This window comes from Armigeres subalbatus, chromosome 1 (genome assembly GCF_024139115.2).
Source record: "Armigeres subalbatus isolate Guangzhou_Male chromosome 1, GZ_Asu_2, whole genome shotgun sequence".
Taxonomy (NCBI): domain Eukaryota; kingdom Metazoa; phylum Arthropoda; class Insecta; order Diptera; family Culicidae; genus Armigeres; species Armigeres subalbatus.
Window position 1 is genome coordinate 47,343,599 of NC_085139.1, and position 24,039 is coordinate 47,367,637.

General features: G+C 41.2%; 1 long non-coding RNA gene across 2 annotated transcripts; it reads left to right on the forward strand.

Annotated features, from left to right (window-relative positions):
- The first annotated feature begins 22,270 nt into the window (after positions 1 to 22,270).
- LOC134208347 (uncharacterized) lies at positions 22,271 to 23,432 on the forward strand. Of its 2 annotated transcripts, none has more exons than XR_009978626.1 (3): positions 22,271 to 22,959; positions 23,026 to 23,183; positions 23,241 to 23,432. It is a non-coding gene; the product is annotated as an uncharacterized LOC134208347 (long non-coding RNA). The 2 variants fall into 2 exon arrangements; XR_009978625.1 differs by having other exon boundaries at positions 23,026 to 23,171.
- The last annotated feature ends 607 nt before the right edge of the window (positions 23,433 to 24,039 follow it).

Sequence of the window (24,039 nt, forward strand, 5' to 3'; positions counted from 1 at the left end):
AACTCATATCATATTTTTATACCTCCCATCAGACATGATTTTTTTCCAAGTTCGTTTATTTGGTAGGCTCAGGCAAATATACAGAGTCAAGGTTCTTTGTGATGCACAATCGATATCATTTTATTATTAAATTAGTTTTATTATTAACAGACATGAAAATATCGAAGATAGTTAATAGAACACCTTCACAAAAAATATTAGATTCCCCTATACCACTGAATGATACTTTTTCCAGCAGCTACAGCTCTCTATTAATTAAACGACAAGTATTAACACTACAAGATCAGCTACAACTATTTGGGGCCTGCTTCCTCCCTATATCCCGTCTACAGCTAGGTTGTGTACACTACCTGATATTCGCCTTGCTAATCTGCTCACGCCGCCCAATATTGAGTCAGTCTTCCTGAGCTTCTTGCCTCCAAAACAATTCTTGATCCAATTCATGTCCTTCCAATCGACGTTCGCACAACAAACTTTCTAGCAAATGCGCAAGTACAAGTGGTCCGAGCCCGATGCTCCGCCTAATTTTTTGGTTTATCGCTTCGATCAAAATCAACTCTGGCTAACAGGGTGCAATAAATTTGTCCAATTCTCGGCTTCAGTCAAAATTATATACCAAATTTAATCGCGTAATCTATTAACCCCATTATTGTTAAATTATCGAGTTAACTTACGTTAAATTATCGAACTCCGATAATAGTTGAGTTGATTCATCTTTATCGCTGCAACCGATTACGTTGAACACAATTAACTTTTTCGGCGATAACGATAAATTAACGATTAACATCAAGATTAGGAAGCGATCTGTTCAAGATTTCGAAGAGCTGCAGCTCTTGGCAAAAGTATCAATTAGTAGCCTGCCATGGGTTGGAGGATACTCTAGAATTGTATTTTCTTTGTGAGGGGGTTCCCATATCTCCAATATGTTATGGGCCCAGTACGATTCTACTGCACATCTTCCACCTTTCGTCACCAGGGTATTAAATGCAATCCCAGCAACTGTCTAAACCCAATGCATATTCAAAACAATGCAAACGGTCAAGCCGACTTCAACCACCAGCGAACCAATCTTCTCGGACTCGACGATCATATATTCCAAAAGGGTACTCTACCATCCGAGAAAAACGTGAATATTATTTGCTTCTTGAAGTCGTTTTTTTCGAAAAAATCGATTCAAACTAGAATTGAATTGAGTTCGAATTTGAAATCTGTATTATCTGCCTTTTTTTAAATATGAACTTCACCCCTAAACATTGAATAAAATCGTTTTTAAATCAAAAAATGAGCTTTCTAAGGAAACATCGAAAAATTCCGGGATCCCGGGATTTCCCGGGATATACGAATAAGTTCATCCCGAATCTCGGGACAACGAAAATGGCCGGGAAATGGAAACTCTACTACTGAGGAGGAGCGCTCGGCAAGGTCGTTGAGCTTACTCTGCATATCAGAGCGCCGTTGCGCGAGGAGTGCAACGTCATCAGCCAATTCGAAGTCGTTTAGGTGCTGCATGGTTATAGGCTGCCATAACAGCCGCGGTTTGGTTCACGGTCAATCGCATCTACGAGTATCTCATCGATTACCATGAGGAACAGTAACGGTGATAGAATACATCCTTGCCTCACACAAGCTACGACCCGGAGAGTCGCATCGATCTTCTCCTGAATCCGGGCTAGGATAATTTTGCACAGAACTTTGAGAACGGTACACAGCTACATAATGCCTCGCCATTTATCGCATACAGTCAGGTCACCTTTTTTGGGCACCTTCACTAAGATACCTTGCATCCAGTCGACCGGGAAAGTTGCGGTGTCCCAGATATTACGAAATTAACGATGCAGTAGTTGAGCGGATGTCATGGGGTCAGCTTTGAGCATCTCGGCTGATATGCGATCGACCCCTGGGGCTTTATTCGATTTCATGCTTTGGGTGGCTGTTTGAATCTCTAGCAGTGATCGAGCTTCGGTATTGACGCGTGTTATACGTCGGATCCTAGGCAGATCATGCCGAGGTGGCGATGGCCTGGCAGGCACTTAAAAAAGTTGTTTGAAGTGCTCGAACCAGCGTTTCAGCTGGTCAGTTGGGTCGGTCAATAACTGATCATTCGCGTCTTTCACAGGCATCGTTGCATTAATCTTCGCCCCGCTCAAACGTCTTGAGCTATCGTAGAGGTGGCGAATGTCTCCGGTTGCGGCAGCTCTCTCTCCTTCGTCGGCCAGAGAGTCTGCGCACGCTCGCTTGTCCCGTTGACATGAGCGTTTTACTTCCTTCTCAAGAGCCGCGTATCGTTGACGGGCTACGACTTTGGCTACCCTGGTTTTTGATCGCTCTATCGCGGCTTTGGCTTCTCTTCGCTCCTCTATCTTCCTCCAGGTCTCATCGGTGATCCATTCTCTGGGTGCGCAGTTCACCCAGATTGTTCTCGCAGGTGACGATGAAGGCATTCTTGATGGCGGTCCATTGGTCTTCCACGCTGCCACCTTCCGGAATATCTGCAGCACGCGTCTCCAGTTCTTCGACGAAGGACCTTTTCACCGTCGCATCTTACATTCGGCGTATGTTGAATCGTCGTCCAATTGTTTCCTCCTGCCGACGAATCTGCGCAATGCGCAGGCGTATTTCGCCGATGAGGAGGTGATGATCAGACGCGATATCTGCACTACATTTATTCCGTACATCAAGAAGGCTCCGTTTCCATTTTCGGCTGATGCAGATGTGGTCGATTTGATTTTCTGTAAAGCCGTCACGGGAGACCCACGTGACCTTGTGAACCGGTCGATGAGGGACGAGCGATCCCCCGATCACCATGTCGTTATTACCACAAAATTCTGCGAACAGCTCTCCGTTTTCGCTCATTTCTCCGAGACCATGGCGTCCCATAATGCGCTCATGGTTCGAGTTGTCGGATCCGATCTTCGCATTGAAGTCGCCCAAACAGATCTTGATATCACCCTTCTGAATTCAATCTACGACGGCATTGAGTTGACTGTAGAAGTTCTCTTTGTCTTGCAGATCGGCAGCATCGGTTGGCGCATAACATTGGATTATAGTACGGTTTCGGACCCGTTTTCTAAATCTGGCAACGATTATCCTTTCACTTATAAGTTCCCACTTTATAAGCGCAGAGTGTGTCTGAGCGCTTAGTAGGAAGCCAACTCCGCGATGCCGGGGAGCGTGTTCACCTCGTAAACCAGAGTATAGCTGAACTTGTCCCGACAGCGTTCTGTGTTCTCCAAAGTTTGGCCAACGGACTTCACTCAGTCCCAGGATCTCAAGCTTCATGCGGCGTGCCTCATTGGCAAGTTGTGCCAATTTACCCTGCTGGGCTAGGGTTAAAACGTTCCATGTCCCTATTCGTGTCCGTTGTTTCGCACTAAGAGTCGTCGCCGAAAAATCAGTCCGTATTCTTTCATTATCGGATTCTCGAACAATTTGATGTTTCGGGAACAGTAGGTGGTTGGCCCAAGGTTCCCTATCCACCGGGATGGGGCTGCCATCTTAGTTTATCCATCCTTGTTTAAAGTCCCACCCAACACCAGTACTAGGCTAGTGCGCTTCGAGCGGCACACGGTTGCTTTAATAGGGCCTGCTTGGGGACACATGCAGTTTTTTAAAGAAGTTCAACAGAGCCCACTGTCGAACCCCACCACCAGAGCATTAGTGATTAATCATAGATTTAATCATGATTAATGAATAATTGGTTATTTAATCATTATTTATTAATCATAATCATACAACAAACACGATTTAATCATTAACTTTTTTGTTACCGACAAAAAAAAACACACTTACGTTACCGACAGGGTACCCGGGTACCCACGGGCTTAAAATGATCATAACATTGTCAGTTTTTCACCGATTTTGACGATTTTGGTTGCTACGGATGCAGGAACTTACCCGCTGTTCGATACATGTTACAGAGAACCGATTCGGATTACCTGGTAACCGGAATTCCGGATTAACTGGGCCAAGTCCCAAAGTATGTGTAATTTGAAGATATATATTCAACCAAATGAAGATTTCTTGCGTCATGACTAATAAACTTCGTTGGAAATTTAAAGAATATAACTTATCTACGTTACAGGACCATCTTATGAATTAATCCCGGAACGGTTATTCCGGAAACAGGTTCCCGTGGGGCCTAAAGTGGCCACAAACTCATTTTGAAGAAACCCTGGCAATGTGGGTATCAAAATTCATGAAATTGTATCGGAAGCATGATCTGATAAGCAATTGGACCATAGGATGGTTTGACAATGGATGGGTATAGAAATTCATGAAATTGTCTCGGAAGCATGATCTTTTGGGTCAACACTGTGTAACTTTTCACTTCTCTCTTCTCTCTTCTCATTTCTCTCATTTCACTTTTTACTTTCCACTTCTCACTATTCACTCCTCACTTCTCATTCGACCCAATAACCATTCGGCCTAACAGCCATTCAGCCCGATGACCCAACATCAGTCTCATCTTCTTCGAAAAACATGTTTCCGAAAATATTCCAAGAATTTTGATGCTAATATTGCCAGGGTTTATTCTAAATGAGTTTTTGGCCACTACTGGCCTTCCGGGAACTTGTTCCAGAATGACCGTTCCGGTTGATATCCATTCTATGGCCTCAACTACATAAAAAACATGTTTCTGGAACAATTTTAAGAATTTTGATACCCATATTGCCAGGGATATAAAGGGCTGGATATTATTAAACTTATACAACACGGCAGACTACGGTGGGCTGGTTACGTTGTTCGTATGCCGGAAGAACGTCAAGCGAAGATAATATTTAGTAGAGAACCCGGAAGATGCCGCAGGCTTCGTGGAAGGCCGCGTACACGATGGCTTTTTGCAGTTGAAGAGGACCTGAGGGCGTTCAATGTTCAGGGCGACTGGAAGCGATTGGCCCAGGATCGAGTCCAGTGGAGAAGGATACTCCATTCGGCGTAGGTTCATCGAAGAGCTGTAGCCCATCAAGTATCAAGTAAGTATTGCCAGGGATTCTCCCAAATGAATTTATGGTCACTGTAGGCTCTTCGGGAACCTGTTCCAGAATGACCATTCCGGTTGATATCCATCCTATGGTCTCAACTTCATGGAAAACATTTTTTTCCGGAACAATTCCAAGAATTTTGATACCCATATTCCCAGGGTTTCTACCAAATGAATTAATGGTCACTTTAGGCCCTCCGGGAACCTGTTCCAGAATGACCGTTCCGGGTCATATCCAATCTATGGTCTCAAGTACATGGAAAACATGTTTCCGGAACAATTCCAAAAAATCCAGAATGACCGTTCCGGTTGATATTAATCCTATGGTCTTAACTACATGGTAAATATGTTTCCAGAACAATTCCAAGAATTTTGATACCCATATTGCTACGGTTTATTCTAAATGAGTTTTAGGCCCCTACGGACCTTCCGGGAACCTGTTCCAAAATGATCGTTCCGGTTCATATCCATCCTAGAGTTTCAACTATCTGAATAACATGTTCCTGAAACAATTTCAGGAATTTTGATACCCATATTGCCAGGAATGATTTTGCGGCCACTATAAAGTCCACGGGTGGCATGGCAAATGCTGGGTAAAGCGTACCATTGGTACTTCGCGTACCTGAAGGAATAAAATAGACCCCATCTCGCGGTCCTTAGCCTCTTACCCAGCAACTCCTATCCCTACCTCCCCGCGGTGCTGGCCGGGATACGAGCAACCTTAGGGAAGATCGGGTAACCAACCCCGGTGGGAACTATGGTCGTATGCTGACAGGGAAGGGGGGTTTGCTCCTCTCCGGAGGTGCAAATCTTATTGAGCGTCTGTTCTCCATGTCAGGATCGGCTCACAACAGCGTCTGTTCTCCATGTTAGGGCGGCTGATCATCGTCCGAGTGCCAGCGAGGGACTCTAAAGTGAAACTGTGCACCATGGTCCACCGGAAATAAGGAGGAATGGTCCTCCGGAAATTTAGGGGGTTTGGTGTCAGGCCCTGCAAGCCAGCCTTTAAAAAATCATAAGCAACGAACAATCAACAAGAGAGTACGGACCGGAACCATCGGCGAAGACCACTGCGACGAAAAGGGACTAGCGATTGGAAACTCGGTTCGTGGAACTGCAAATCTCTCAACTTCATCGGGAGCACACGCATACTCGCTGATGTGCTCAATGACCGTGGATTCGGCATCGTAGCGCTGCAGGAGGCTTGTTGGAAGGGATCAATGGTGCGAACGTTTAGAGGTAATCATACCATCTACCAGAGCTGCGGCAGCACACACGAGCTGGGAACAGCTTTCATAGTGATGGGCGACATGCAAAGGCGCGTGATCGGGTGGTGGCCGATCAACGAGAGAATTTGCAGGTTGAGGATCAAAGGCCGGTTCTTCAACTTCAGCATAATCAACGTCCATAGCCCACACTCCGGAAGCACTGATGATGATAAGGACGCATTCTACGCGCAGCTGGAACGTGAGTACGACAGCTGCCCAAGCCACGACGTCAAAATCATCATAGGAGATTTGAACGCTCAGGTTGGCCAAGAGGAGGAGTTTAGACCGACTATTGGAAAGTTCAGCGCTCACCGGCTGACGAACGAAAACGGCCTACGACTAATTGATTTCGCCGCCTCCAAGAATATGGCCATTCGCAGCACCTACTTTCAACACAGCCTCCCGTATCGGTACACCTGGAGATCGCCACTGCAGACAGAATCACAAATCGACCACGTTCTGATTGATGGACGGCACTTCTCCGACATTATCGACGTCAGGACATATCGTGGCGCTAACATCGACTCTGACCACTATCTGGTGATGGTTAAACTGCGCCCAAAACTATCCGTCATCAACAATGTTCGGTACCGACGACCGCCGCGGTACGACCTAGAGCGACTGAAGCAACCTGATGTCGCCACTGCATACGCGCAGCATCTCGAGGCAGCGTTGCCGGAAGAGGGTGAGCTCGATGGGGCCCCTCTTGAGGACTGCTGGAGTACAGTTAAAGCAGCCATTAACGACGCAGCGGAGAACAACGTCGGGTATATGGGTCGAAGTCGACGGAACGATTGGTTCGACGAAGAGTGCAGACAGATTCTGGAGGAGAAGGACGCAGCGCGGGCGGTCGCGCTGCAGCAAGGTACCCGGCAGAACGTGGAACGTTATAGACGGAAGCGGAGACAGCAGACCCGCCTTTTCAGGAGAAGAAACGCCGCCTGGAAGAAGCGGAGTGCGAGGAGATGGAACAGCTGTGCCGTTCTCAAGATACACGCAAGTTCTATCAGAAGCTCAACGCATCCCGCAAAGGCTTCGTGCCGCGAGCCGAAATGTGCCGGGATAAGGATGGGAGCATCTTGACGGACGAACGTGTGGTGATCGAAAGGTGGAAGCAGCACTACGAGGAACATCTGAATGGCGCTGAGAGTACAGGCAGTGAAAGTCAAGGCAGCGGAGGAGATGACTACGTCAGTTCAGCGGACGATGGAAGCCAACCAGCCCCCACCTTGAGGGAAGTTAAGGATGCCATTCAACAGCTAAAGACCAATAAAGCAGCTGGTAAGGATGGTATCGGAGCTGAGCTCATCAAGATGGGCCCGGAAAAGCTGGCCACTTGCCTGCACAAACTGATAGTCAGAATCTGGGAAAACGAACAGCTACCGGAGGAGTGGAAGGAAGGGGTTATATGCCCCATCTACAAGAAAGGCGACAAACTGGAGTGTGAGAACTTTCGAGCGATCACCATCCTTAATGCCGCCTACAAAGTGATATCCCAGATCATCTTCCGTCGTCTGTCACCATTAGTGAACGAGTTCGTGGGAAGTTATCAAGCCGGCTTCGTTGACGGCCGCTCGACAACGGACCAGATCTTTACTGTACGGCAAATCCTTCAAAAATGCCGTGAATACCAGGTCCCAACGCACCATCTGTTCGTTGATTTCAAGGCGGCATACGACAGTATAGACTGCGTAGAGCTATGGAAAATTATGGACGAGAACAGCTTCCCTGGAAAGCTTACCAGACTGATCAAAGTAACGGTGGATGGTGTGCAAAACTGTGTGAAGATCTCGGGCGAACACTCCAGTTCGTTCGAATCGCGCCGGGGACTAAGACAAGGTGATGGACTTTCGTGCCTGTTGTTCAACATTGCGCTAGAAGGTGTCATGCGGAGAGCCGGGTGTAACAGCCGGGGTACGATTTTCAACAGATCCAGTCAATTTATTTGCTTCGCGGATGACATGGACATTGTCGGCCGAACATTTGCAAAGGTGGCAGAACTGTACACCCGCCTGAAACGTGAAGCAACAAAAGTTGGACTGGTGGTGAATGCGTCAAAGACAAAGTACATGCTTGTGGGTGGAACCGAGCGCGACAGGGTCCGCCTGGGAAGCAGTGTTACGATAGACGGGATACCTTCGAGGTGGTCGAGGAATTCGTCTACCTCGGATCCTTGCTAACGGCTGACAACAACGTTAGTCGTGAAATACGAAGGCGCATCATCTGTGGAAGTCGGGCCTACTACGGGCTCCAGAAGAAACTGCGGTCGAAAAAGATTCGCCACCGCACCAAATGTGTCATGTACAAGACGTTAATAAGACCGGTAGTCCTCTACGGACATGAAACATGGACAATGCTCGAGGAGGACTTGCAAGCACTCGGAGTATTCGAGAGACGGGTGCTTAGAGACCATCTTTGGCGGTGTACAAGAAGACGGTGTGTGGCGGCGAAGAATGAACCATGAGCTCGCCCAGCTCTACGGCGAACCCAGTATCCAGAAGGTAGCTAAAGCCGGAAGGGTACGATGGGCAGGGCATGTTGCAAGAATGCCGGACAGCAACCCTGCAAAGATGGTGTTCGCTTCCGATCCGGCAGGTACGAGACGACGTGGAGCGCAACGAGCGAGATGGGCAGACCAGGTGCAGAACGACTTGGCGAGTGTGGGGCGTATTCGAGGATGGAGAGATGCGGCCTCGAACCGTGTATTGTGGCGTCAAATTGTTGATTCAGTGTTATCTGTATAGATGTAGACTAAATAAATGAAATGAATAAAGTCCACGGGAACCTATTCCGGGATGTCCGTTCCGAGTCCATATGATCACGTGGTCCTAATACGTTGGGAAGTCATAATCCTCGAATTTTCTGCGAAACTGGTAACTCAGGATACAAGAAATCATCTTATGGATTCTATAAGATAAACTTTTCCATTTTTGAGACATGGTCTTGCAAATCCGGAACTCCGGTAACCAGGTAATCCGGATCGGTCTTATGTGACATGGATCGGATAGAGGATGAATGTCTTAATCCATAGCAAATGGAATCGTCCAAATCGGTTGAAAACTGACGAAGTTATGGTTATATCAAAACGTGGGTACCCGGGTACCCTGTCGGTACGTTACGGGGTAAAAATATTCAGAAGACCCTTCCCCAGCCCCCCCTTACTGGATTTTCATTTTTGTACCACCCAAACCTTAATTTTGCCGAGTTTGAAGATGTCACGGAGTTTCAATTTCCTGCGATGTTTAGAATCCTAAAAAAAATTCACTTGAAATCGAAAAAGGTACCCGGGTACCCTGTCGGTAACAAAAGGGTTAATCACTAATCGTTAATCATAGAACTTTACATTTAATCATTGATCACAAATCATATTCATAATTGTTTTGAGTTTATTCATTAATCATCAATTTAAATCACTGCATACATCACTTTTATTCATTAATCTTTATTCATAATCATATAAGTTTTATGCCTTTTAATAACCCAATTTGGAAGAAAGGTTACTTGCTTATTGATCACTATGCAAATCATTTAATTTGATTATTTATAATCATTAATCATTAATCATATCGATCGTTAATCATTAATCATACACATATTGTGCCAACTTTTAATCACGATCGGTAATCGTTAATCACACTCCAAACGTTTTATTCATTAATCATAATCGTTAATCATTGTCAAAAATTTATTTAATCGTTAATCATAATCATTAATCATTGTCAAAAACGAATAAATCATTATTTATAATCTTTAGTCATAGAGTTTAATGATTAAAACATTCATTGGAAGCTTTATTCATAAACGCTCCGCCCACCACATACTAGGCAGACCCCACAGGACGCACCCTCTCACTCTAGCTGATGACAGAAGGACAACAGTGCCCAGGCTGCACTACCAGCTAAGTACGCAACCCTTAGCTGGCGGTCAATTGTCATCGGAAGACCCGTGGAAGCGTGAGTATTGGAACTTGTGAGGACACGAGCTATGTTAGGCGTCCCTTCCCGGATGTCAACTCATCACTTCGCAGCCCAATCGTTTAAGCACCGGGTGGCAAAACAGTTAAAATTTTAAACACTCTAACTTACATTAAAACAGGGATATACTATAGCAGTTCTGATTCCCCAGAAAAAAAATCAACTACACTGATGAAAACAAAAATTTGAAATAAAATAATTACTTTCATTCATTCCCAGAAGGTAGTGGCGCCGGGAGTGATTGGGACAAGTAGGACATGTCCTACGCGCATGGATTTTCTTGGGTGGGACAACCAAAGCATTGTAGGATGAAGTCAAGGCTGGCAAGAATCTGCGTGTTAGCGAATGGTTGTTTCAAATTTAATTAGAGTCCTCACAATAATCATAGAGATTTCTGCGATCAAGAATGTTTTTGTTCATTTAGTAATTTGGCCTCGATGTAGTATGTCAATAAGTCACTTCAGAGGCTAAATTTTAAAATGTTTTGTATGATGAGCTTCTAGTGTGCTAGCTTCTACAACTCTGCTGAACAAATCGTTGTTTGAATTTCATTAAAAACTTAAAGCGCTAGTTGTTGCAACTACAATTAAACGATAACAACCCAAGTAACCACCAAGCATTATTTATTGCATCTAATTAATCACAAATCAGCATATTTAACGCTAATGGCATTAGATCACTTTTAACGATATAAAGATGCATTTGTTCATCAACTGTCAGGCAACGATACACTACTTCAGCATTACGAATGCAGCGATGCATCACTTAAGCTTTATTTCAACATGTCAAATTGAAACATATGAAATTTGCGAAAAAGAATCCACTTGTCTTGGAGGGACTCGAACCCTCAACCTCCTACTCTCTAGATAGGCGTGATAACCCCTACACAACAAGACGACTTAAAGGTCACGTTTGCGGAAAAGCCATCAGAATCCGAGTACCAACCTCCACCGCGGTTAGATCTCTGTTTTGCAAATTGAATATCTTTCGGATGCTTGATTTGTCCAATCTCCACATGTGCATGGAGTGCGATCCTCTCGTTTAATAAGCAATGTGCACTCGCTTGACTGTGGATATATAACAGTAAAGCACATGTGGAGATTGGACAAATCAAGCATCCGAAAGATATTCAATTTGCAAAACAGAGATCTAACCGCGGTGGAGGTTGGTACTCGGATTCTGATGGCTTTTCCGCAAACGTGACCTTTAAGTGGTCTTGTTGTGCAGGGGTTATCACGCCTCTAGAGAGTAGGAGGTTGAGGGTTCGAGTCCCTCCAAGACACGTGGATTCTTTTTCGCAAATTTCATATCAATTTGTCCATTTCGAAACATATGCTGCGCATATGCACAGCTAAGATATTCAACAAAAAAATGTCAAAGTAATTATTTTGGTCGTAAAAGGCCCTTTTCCCACTTTAAGCCAACTTTAATGCAAGTATATATAGCTTCATGGTTTTGCGAAAATTTCAATTATCTAGTCTAACTTACTGCAACTTTGTTATAAATGGCATTCAAACTAAGAACTATTAGACAAAGTTGTTGCGAACCTTCGCACAAGAAGTCCTCCATAAACACATTTAAAAATTCAGCTTCCGGAATGAACTGCCAAGCTCGAGCCAAGTTTAATAAATTATCAAAAACATCCTTGGTCTAAAGGTATAATAGAAAATGTTGAAATCGGAAAATACGATTGATTAAAATTATCAAAAGTTATGATAAATAAAGAACGTTTTAACGAATTATTAGAAGCCAAGATTTTTTTATACAAGCCTCAAAAGATTAATTGAAAATCTGAAATCTGAGTAACCACAAACTTCCCAAATCCTGGTTAAAATCTGAACCGTAAAGGATTCTGAGCTCCCGAAAAGCTTTTTTGACAATCATGCGATTTCTCGGTAATTTGCTTTGAATCGCTAGATCAATAATCATGTTAGAAAGTTATTTTTAAAATCCTAGCACTTGGCAATAGTTGATAGAACCCATTGATGATTTATACCAATTTCTGTGATCCGTGACATATGCTGAAAGCTTGTGAAAATATTCGATAATCATAAGAATTCGGAGATGTGTGGCATGCCTTCCAACCTAATTTTGGAAAAGCAATATTTGCAATGAAAATCGTAATAAATTTTAAGTTATGTGAGTATTCTGGCCGCGAAAACTTTTCAAATCCTGATTAATTATTTTTAGAATCGATTATACATATGGAACGGTTAAGCCTTTCAGCGGTAGTATAGATTAAACGCGCATCGATTGCTCAACAGCAGAACTGTCGGAGACAAGCTCGGTGTTCTAGTGGTTATACCGCTTTTGCCTAGGGAAGGAAGTCGTGGGTTCGGTCGCAGGTTCATTCCTTTCTAATTCTGAATGGCTTAGTTCTTCATGTGTTTTTTGTTAGTTCGCTATACCTTTCTTCACTAGGTGTTCATCCTTTCCCCTAAACAGTCGCAGGCACGTGGCCAGAACAGATATCGACTGTTGGATAGTGCATCTGTGGTAACGGATGGTAGAGATGCCATTCTCATGCAACAGTTTAGGCTTTTTTATCTATTGTTTTATCTATTTGACAGGCTCAGGCGTGTACAACACTTAACGGAGCCGAGACTCTTAATGATATTTACAATCGATATCATCTTATTATAAACAGCTAGTAATGGAAATGAACAAAGACCAAGATACTCGTGGCGACTCAAGGTTAGATTGCATAATTTGGTGATGGACGGGATTGGGATTTAGGTTTGAGGCTGCTCATCCGGGTAATTGACGTCATGTCTGGTTTGGCGGAATTTGGTTCTTCAGGGAGCATCTACCGGATGGCCAGAGCTTCATGGTACACGGAACAATAAGACAGGGACAAGAAAAAAAACTGAGGCAGAAAAAATTGAAGTATTAGACTTTAATGTCAGATGAGCAAAGAAAAGCATAGATGGCCTGCAAATAAACCACATCGCGATCTTCCAAAACACCTCTTAGTTCCCGGAAGGGTTGTTTACCTCGGGCCACAAGGGTATCCGATAGTTGCTCTCTTGAGGCGCCATTTTCCGTGCAATACCAAACTACGTGATCGATGTCATCGTAACCGGCTCCACACCTACATAGATTGCTATCGACCAGGTTAATTCTATAGAGATGTGCGTTTAGAAAATAGTAATTGGACATAAGCCTCGACATCGTGCGAATGAAGCCTCGGCTTAAGTCCTCACCTCTGAACCACGCTCGGGCAGAAACTTGGTCAGTTTAGGCTTGTTACACGCACGAATTTGTTCGAAACGCTTAATGCTTATGATTTCTATGTGTCCTACCCACGACTCGGAACGTGGATGCGCCTCTGCCAGAAGGCATTGGCAATTGAATAATGCACAATCAGCAATGGTGCTAATATCCATTTTAGATTACAGATGTGCCGTATTACATGTAAATGTTTTAAAAAAAAGTCCGAAAAAATAATTTCCAAAAGAATATTAAAAAAAAAAAAAAGACAGGAACACCGTCTTCGAGCAAAGGTCGTACAGACTGAACACTTAACACCTAGCATGAGACAACAGACAGGACACATAACACCCAATGGACCAGTGGAGGATTTTTCGATCACGAAAAGTTTCCTCCTTAACGGGGCGGGAATCGAACCCACACTCCATAGCACATGTGGCTAGACGATTGACGTCGCTAACCACACGGCCACGAAGCCCACTAATTTTTATGAACATTATAAACATTCAAACTTGCAATTCCTAGCAAGGCCGGGTACATACAGCAAGCCGAAAATAAACTTGAAAGCCCAGTTTGTATAAACAAACTTTTTTTTATATATTTTTGTTCAAATTGATTTTTGAAATTTTAAATTAGGCTGCATTTTGCCTTAAAACATCTAAGTAGACCTGTGCGCCGAAGTATTTGTGAACGGCGGCGGCGTACGGCCATTTTTACACCGGCGGCGGCGTCACGCCGTAAGCAATGTTCGGCGGCGGCGGCGTGAATCGGCGTGAATGATTTTAAGCTGAGAAAAAAAAATTACGCTGTAAGGCCTATCATGCTTTTATTGTATTTTAGATTTTTGTACAATTGCTAGCTACAGATAGACTTATAGGGTGAACATGCTAATAGCTATAGTTTGTATCTCCACAGCAAAAGTTTACATAACATTTTCCATAAGGATATTGCCGCATCACAGCACATAAATTCAGTGGAAAGTACTTCAGATATAAATCCAGAAATTCGAAATTTCCTTCGGAAATTCCTTTAAGAAATCTTTAGTAAATACCCATGGAAACTCCTTCATGAATTTCCATCGGAATACCTACGGACACTGTTTGAGGAATACATCCGGAAATCCCTTTAGGAGAACGCCTTTGGAATTCGATTTAGTTTTTTTTAATTCCTTCAAGAATTTCTTTTAGGGATTTCTAATAGAAATTCTTCCAGTAATTCCTTAAAAATTTCTTCGGAAACTCTAAGAAGATATTTTTGGTATTCTTTCGAAATTTTCCTCTGGAATTTATTTAGAACTTTTTCCAGGAATTCTTTCTAAATTTCCTATAGGAATTCCTTCGAACATTCCTCCGGAAATTCCTTTAGCAGAAATTCCAGAAATTCCTGTAGCACTTCGAAAATTTCTTTTAAAATTCCTTTAAGAAATCTTTCGAGAATACCTTCAGACATTCTTTTGGGAAATCTTCTAAAATTTCGTTTGTAAATTCCTTTCATTTTTTAAAACCTTTGTTTAAGTGTTTTCTTTTTTAATTGAAAATAAGTTTAACGCTCAAATATCTTTGGAAATTTCTTCGAAAATTCCTTTATAAATTCCTCCAAATAAGAATTCTTTCCGAAATTATTCTTGTACGAATTTTGTATAGTTTATTGAAGGAATTTCCTAAGGACCTTCTGGAGGAATTTCCTACTCAATTCTTGAAGGAATAACCGAAAGAGAACCTGAAAAGATTTTCTAACAGAATTTTTAAATGAATTTCAAAGAGGTGAACCAGGACTGAAAACCTCTATAATAAATTTCACATCAACTCTATAATAAAGAATAAAAAAAAATGAATTTCTGAAGGAATATCCGAAAGTAATTTACGAAGAAATGTTTAATGGATTTACTGAACAAATAGCTATTGGTATGTACACAGAAATTTCTATAGTTCTCCAGGAATTTCTTCGAAAGTCCGAACAGTAGTAGAACAAACTCAGTTTTGGCTTTAGAATCAAGACTGCATGCCAAGAAAAACTCCCAAAATATCGAGATTTCAGATATTCGGATATTCTCAAGAATTCTTTGGGAATTTCTTGCACGAGTTCCTTCGAAAATTTCTACAGATTTTTTTTATATATACCTTAAGTAATTCCCTAGGAAAAATATTCAGGAATTAATTCGGTAAGTCATCAGGAAACTCATCCTAAAATACCTTCTAAAACTCCGTCAGCAATCCGATCAAGAATTTCTTCAAAAACTCTCCACAAATGAAACCAGGCTTTTGTTTTAAATACGCCCTAGGAATTGCTTCGGAACTTCTTGGGATCTTAAGAATTTTTTTAAGGAATTCTTCTGGAAATTCCTCCAAAAATTCATATAAGATTCACACTGACCTTTCCATAAAGAATTCCTTCAGAATTCCTTTTTAGTAATACTTTTAATAATTTCTACTCATGTAGATGGGTACACTTCCCCACAGTTGTAATGGACTCGACGTGCCCTTCTTCAAAGAAGCCATCCCTCAGAAAACTCAAAAAAGATTGCAAATCTATTTATTAGTCTGTTGGATTACATTGCTGACAGGAGATTCTCTCTATTCCGCGGGCTTCACGTAAGTGTCTCTGGTTACGGGTCCGCCACCTCCGTTGCTTGCCCTTCACACAGAAGTGCATTGAAAGCAGAATGGTAATTAAATTCGATTGTACTATTGGGTGGAGCCGCATGCAGAGCAAGACTCAAGCCAGGGTGATGGATAACCACATATGTACATACATACATACTTTTAAAAATTTCTACAAAATTCCTTCGGAAATTATTTTAACAATTCCACTGGAATTTTTCCAGGTATTTCATAAGACATTCCATTCCCTCGGAAATTAATCTAGCAATTCTTTCGGAATTTCCAACACCATTTCCTTTCAAAACTGTAGGACGAATTTTAAGATACCTATCTCCGTATGAGTTCCTAGAGCAATTTCCAAAGGACCTGCTAAAGGAATTACTGACATACTTAAATTTCTTAAACAATTTCTTTGGACATTACTCGTAGAATTCCTTCATGATTTTCTCCAGAGATTCATTTAGAAAATCCTCCAGAAATTACAACGAAGATAAATTCAGAAATTCTTCAAGGCTCTAAGAATTTTCTTCAGATATTCCTTCAGAACTTCCTCCAGGACTTCATGGAAATTATTTCAAGAAAATCAAGAAATTGTTTATCGAAATAAATCGAAACCATTTTTTTTAAACAATTCTAGCAATTACAAGGAAGATGAATGAAATGTTCAATTTGTTGGGTCACGTGCCCAATCGTGCTCCAGCTCCAGAAGCCAAAAGATCAGTTTTGCATTCGCATATCATGAGGCTAACACAATGATACTCCATGCCCAGGGAAGCTAAAAAAATCATACCAGACTGGGAATCCAAATCCAACATTCATTATGGTGTTGATTTGTAGCTGTATTTTTTTCCGGGATCTCAGCAATCTGTTAAACTTTTACCGAGATTCGCACAGCCGAGCCACAACAAACGTGTTTTTTGCCAAGATTTCTGTTAAAATGGCTGAAAATCAGCAAATTATTTGCCGAAAACCAGCTAACAAACGTTATTTTTGCCGGGATATCAGTTTCTATTTTGCTGAGCTAACGGCTGTGTGGAATTTGCCGAGTTGTATAAATAAAAACTGAGTGTGTAAGCACTGGACCCATTAAGATATGCAACATTCCAACCATTAAAAAGATGATGAACCACCCAATGCGACCAGAATGAGGTTATTTCACATGAAGTTACATATGAGATTAAAAGTTAATCGCCACGCTCATTGATTTATAGATCTGTAGCCAAAAAGTTTTTGGATGACCTAACATTTAACACGCCAAAGCGTGTTAAAGTGACAGGGATAAAATTAAACAAATCTGCTGCTATTTAATTAATGCTTGATAAGTTGCCTTGGTTTGGCAGATGCAAACGCACTGCATGATGTGATTTTTGTGTTGGCCAAACATCGGCGTGAAATACGAAATTCGGTGGCGTGGAGCCATCCGGCGGCGTACGTCAATAAGTGTCGGCGGCGGCGGCGTGGCGCGGCGGCACACAGGTCTACATCTAAGGAAGCGTCATATTTACGTCATTAAGAAGAAGATTATCAAATTAGTCCGTTACCTCCACGCCGAACTTTTATTTCGAGCCAATCGTAAATCAAGCTCATTCCTAGTTACCAACCCTTCGAATACCTCTATTACATTAGTTGTTTCCATCCATATCGGACTCAGACTTATGGAAAATTAACTCGTCACCAATAAAATAAAATCATCAACATTTTTCGCCCGAGGACACGGCAGCGCACAAACCGTTCAGTGACTTTTAACTGCCGCTATCCATGATATAGACAGATGGAACACTTCCAACCATGAACCATTTAGGCAGTTTGGACAGCATTCAAATGGCTTCATTTTCTGCAACGACGCACCGGTGGCAACTCTTTTAGCCGCAATGCCCAGACATTAATCTCGGTGCGTTTTCTTGTTGAAAATAAATTCAACTCACACTCAATTTAACCCACACTCTATACAGTTAATTTGGATGTTCGTTTTCAGCTTTCCGAAACAGTTCTGGCCGATGCCGTGCCGATGAAATAAAGGAGTTTTGTTCTTTCCATCATCCATATAATGGAGGAATGATTTATGGATTTCAAATTTTCTATGATCAAAGGGGGATAAATAATTTACTTGATAAATTGTTTTATTTATTTTGGTTACACCTTGCAGCAGTATTGCACCTACGCTCCACGGCGATACCAACAACTTATGAATATCTTGGTCCGTTTGAGCAGCTTTCCCTCCATTGACGAACACGACGACCGTCTGCTGTCGTTATTTATCGGTCCGTCGCGTTCCTACCTCCCCATACAGTTGGTATTTTTGATATCCAAAGTAACTGCACGGACTAGTTTTGTTACCCTATGGATCTTCATAAAAAGGTTCGTCTGTCATGGCAATCCCTTCAGGCAATACGGGGTTGAATCGATTGTGTGTAGGAGATAATGAAGGTGAGGTTTTGAAAAATATGGTTTATTTCGCCTATGTTTGTAGCGACGCGTTAGGCTCAGTGTTTTACTTTTTTTTTAGATTTTCAGTCTCCAAACCATAAGTTTATTTGTTTTATTTATTTGGTATAATAAAACTCTCGAAACTACGTGACTGTTGTCGTGGCTATATCTTGCCGCTGTTGAAATGTTTGGTGTGCAACTCAATACAGCAATGAAGATATTTTGCAGCGAGAGCAGTTGGTAGCTACAGCTACAGACTGCATGATATCGTTTATTCTGCAACACAGCGACAATACAACTTGCAATAATCTGTAATCATCGTTCAATAAAAACGTAAGCATTTTTCATGGTATTTCGGTACCTCCCACCCCCTTGTAAGGATTATCACATACAAATAGAGGCGCCGTCGCGTTCCGAGACGTGGGTAGGACAAACTATTCTATAGATATTTTTAGAAAGTTTCAGGAACTTTCCAAAGATCCTCTCGGATTTCAAGAGATTTTTTCGGACATCCTCAGGTTAATTCTAGACCAACATTTGAAAAGGGCGTAACAGCCAAAATTTATTCCTTCTGATTCTTTGTCATACATAGCTTTATATGTAGACGGAGAATCGAAAGGAATAAATTTTGGCTGTTACGCCCTTTTGAAATGTTGGTCTAGAGTTATAAAACTCCCTATGACTATTAACCTTCCGCAACTCGCTTCAACTTTCATAACACGAGAACTCGCGTGTTGTAAAAAGTAGCAGTCCTAAAATCCGTTATAATAAAGCCAATTTAAATGAAATCAACGTGATTTTTTCGGGAAAATAATAAAGGGGATATATACTCTCATTGAGGACATTTTTTAAGTCCAATGGATCTTCTGCTGGACATCCGGAAGATCCGGAACCAACGGAACACCGGTGAAAATAGTGCATCTTCTCAACAAATGGCGCAATGCTTCTTATAAGAATTCTAAAAACTCTAGAAGCTCCCTATGAGTCAAGAAAAAAATTGATTTAGAATTCTCCCACTGAGCGGCGCTAGTGTATATGAAAATACCAGTTTAGTTCGATATCTCGGGATCTGTAAGAACTAGAAAGTTGCCGTCTTCTACAAAGTTGTTCGAGGATTGGAAACCAATATGTTGATAAACTGTTTAGTTCATAATTCATCCGTAAGGCGGCGCTAGTGTATATGAGTTATTAGTTTGGTTAGATATCTCGGGATCTGTGGTATTTAGAAAGTTGCCGTCTTCTACAAAGGTGTTCGAGGATTGGAAACCAATATGTTGAGAAACTGTTTAGTTCAGAATTCAGCCGTAAGGCGGCGCTAGTGTATATGAGTTATCAGTTTGGCTAGATATGTCGGGATCTGTGGGAATTAGAAAGTTGCCGTCTTCTACAAAGTTGTTCTAAAATTGGAAACTAATATGTTGAGAAACTGAATAATTTAGAATTCTTCCGCAAGGAGGTGCTACTGTATATGAGAGATGGTTTGATATCTCGGGATCTATTGGTTTTGGAAAGTTGCTATCTTCTAGAAAGTTGTTCAAGCATTGGAAACCAACATGTTGAGAAACTGTTTAGTTCAGAATTAAGCCACAAGGCGACGCTAGTGTATATGAGAGATCCGTTTAGTTCGATATTTTAGATCTGTGGAATTTAGAAAATTACCGTCTTCTACTAAATTGTTCGAGGACTGGAAACCAATATTTGAAAAACTGAATAATTCAATATTCATCCGCAAGGAGGTGCTACTGCATATGAGATATCAGTTCTTCAAATCTTGGGATCTGGGGCATTTAGAAAATTGCCGTCTTTTACAAAGTTGTTCGGGGATTGAAAACCAATATGTTGAAGTATTGTGAAGTATAAAATTCATCCGTAGAGTAGTGATAGTAAATGTGAGACCACTAGTTTGAATATATAACCCCGGATCTGTGATATTAGAGAGTGGCCGTCTTCTTCACAGCTGTTCGAGGATGAAAACCATTTTTCTGAAGAACTGGTCAGTTTGGATTACATCCGCTGGGTGGTGATATATGGATCAACCAGTTTGGTAGATATCGCTGGATATGTGGGATTTGGAAGTGCCTCCATTTACATTAATTTGGAATTTGAAAACCTATGTGTTCAGAAAAGTGTGCTTGATACCGTGGGGCATCGAAATCCGTACACTTAAGCACCTCAGTATATGAAAAAGTTATTAGAAAATAGGAATCGAATGTAAACAAAATGTTTGTCACCGACACAGGGGTATAAAGGCTTCTACTTTTGAAGTGTTTCACATTTACTCATTAAAAACTACGAAAAACATGATAAAATAATGAATTAAATCAACTACTCCTGACTCAAAATCCGTCCACCGTGGACGGATTTCGAATCAAAGGATCAAAATCCGTACAGCTATTTTTTAACTAAATATTTAAATTGAAACAGTCTGATTGACTAAACTACCACTGTAAATAGGTCGATACGCACCTTGAGAAGCGATCCCTTCGATTTGTATTCCGCTTATATTATGTAATGATTCGCAATAAGCAATTAAAACACAGTTACTTTTGGTGCAATTATGCTCTACCCGAAAACAAAATGGCGGCACAAACTCCGCGTTTGGTGGGTGGAGATTCGTTTTTGATTTTTGTTGTTTTAATTTTAAAGCCTTCTTTCCAATTCTATGCCCTAAAAGCATACTGCCAAGAATCTGAACAGGATAAGATTCATTATTTCTACATTAATTACCTTTAACCCCCTTTAATTTATTGATATCTCATGAGGTGGACGGATTTCGGTGCTGTACGGATTTCGGTCCCACACGGTAGTCATATAACTAACGTTTCTGCCTCATACACAGCAGGCCTTGGGTTCGATCTCAGGTCAATTTCGTTCGCCTACTTTGTATTTTTTGTATATTTCTCATGTTAAAGTAATCGCTAGAACAGGAAATGGATTTCCAAAGCGTTTTCATTCCAATCCTGTACCTTCAACTTGACTAGTCTAACAGTACCTATTAGAATTGGAAATGCAGGAAAAACTTGTTTCTTACATCCCATTATAATTCCGTATTTTGCATTCCTATCACATCCTCACAAATTTTTTTTAGCTGAAATAGCTTCTTTTTGGTTAAATAAGACCTTTTACAGCATTCAATGTTTGTTGGGATTGGCCACTCGTTATTATTATCAAAAAACTGATCATACTAGCCAGTATTCATATAGATTTATAGTACATCGAGTTTATTTATAATTTAAAAATCACCTTAATTAAGAAAGAAATAAAAAAAACAGTACATCGAGTAAGGCAATGTGCACTGTAAGTACCTCAAGTAGATATGGTACCTCATTGAGGTAGTTTTCAGGAATTCAGATGGCTTTTACAAACACATCATACTTGTCGAATAACTTAACATAGACAAGGTATTGATTTGGTACTCAATATCTTTCGATTACCTGATGTGATTATTATCATCAATGACTACTATTTAAGTATTATTATGATAGAATTTATCATTCATTGGTTTGCGTAGTACATATATTTTTGGGCCATTAATATACCTTCGGTGAAGGTTGAAAACTCTATACAATATTTTATGGTAGAGAGAATTGATTAACTTCCTGGTCATTATTAGAAATGATTTAGAAGAAAATCGTTGGTCTAGGATAAACTGTACAAAACGACCATTCACGGACGTTCCAAATTTGCGGAAAGGCCGTCTGGTAGCCACCTGTGGTCGTTGCAGAGTAAGAACTGTGAATTAACACTAAGACCACCATCAAAAATGTCTTAGAAAAAATTGCACTGCTCTAGGACGGATCATCCTAAGGGCCGATGTCCACGTAGCGGTTTTGAACTTGCGTGCACGCGGCGTCCACGCATTTGCGGCAGGAAGTACCCAACATCACATAGAATCATGCACACGCACTTGCGTTAACGCGGCGTCGACTCGCGTCTCATTTGCGGCGAAAGTTACCGCAAAGTCACCGCTTTTCCCCACAAGAACGCAGCGTGCACGCGAGTAGTTTTTGACATTTCTCTATTCTTTTTCTTTCCAACAAGATTTCTAATGGGAAAATCTGCAGAAAGAATCTGTCAGAGCGAAATCAAAACAAACAAAAATACTTCGCAAATCAGTTCATTTTGGTTTCGCAAATTAGTTTGCAAATAACAAAACGTTTCAAATCTAACTTTTTTAAATAATAGTGCTAGTAATAGTTCGGAGCAGCAAATGTTTCTTTCGCTCCTATGTTAATACCAGCCGTGATCAGCACACCTTTGGAAAGAAGTGACAAGCAAACATCCCAGGCTGGCGAATAGTGTTAAAGTCAACCGAAATATGTGTGCGATAGTGACGTTGATTGTACCAACTTTATCAGAATAAATTGATTTCCGAACAGACAGCGATGTGACAGTTTTGGACTGAATGACGGAGCAGACGAAATTCAACCAACAAAGTGTATTCCGCGGGACCCTACACCAAGGCAGGCGATACCAGTTCCATGGGAAGAATAATAAATGTAAGTTCGATACCGAGATTCCTATATGTTAGCTTTTCTATTGCTGATAGATAAACATGTTTTTAGGAATGTTGACGGAAGGATGTCGTCAAACAATGTGGATTGCGATTGCAAAAAAAACGGGACCACATGATGAGATGGTGGCGAGCCACAGTAAGACTCCGGGATCTGTGCGACTCTTCTAGTGTTGTGGGGCAACGCTATTGCGGTCGGTCCGTGTTACAGTGGAGTGAAAATCGGCTGCAGTATCTGACCAAAATGTTTATTGAATTTTATTCCAGAACAAAATAATGATTCGTCCCTATCTAGCCGATATATTAAATGATTAAAGAATCGTACCCCATAGACAACATATGATGGATTCAAGATAAGAACAATTAAATGTCTGGATCCACAATTATTCAAGATTAATCTAACCCAATGAAGTAATAAATTTAAGTTGGAAATAAAGAATAAAGAACATTATGAAATTATAACAATAATAATTTATTATAATTGTAGAAAATACATTGGGATAAAGCAAAGCAATGCCAAATTTTTGCCTCTCTGTATTGAAAACGTGTTTTCGGATTGTGTGGCATGATTTCAATTTCACAGCTCTACAATTAATTTCGGAAGTTCAAACTTTTCATTTTAGAAGTAGATAATGGGTGACTTTTGAATCGACAGTGAATTGATTTTTCTACTCTCTACTAGATAGTATCAATGGAACTTTTTATTTTGGGAAAATACTGAGTTACTTGCTCTAGTCTGCCATCATATATGTAGGTAAAAGCTAATGACATGTTTTTAATAGCATTACCCACCCAGCCAACAAATTGGTTCACATAACTAAATTTCAGTTCTGTTTAATGTACTCTTATATGATGCAATTTGATTGTATAAAATGCATAGATTCCTTCTATGTGAACAAAAGTGGAGGCCATATACGTACAAATCAGTGTTATGGCATAACAAGATATACGACGTATTCCGATTTCAATTTAATCAATATACAATCATGTTGGTTTTTATCAGAGATCTCATATGTTCAGTTATAAAGTTGCATAATTGGACTGTTATAACTTTAAATCTAGAATA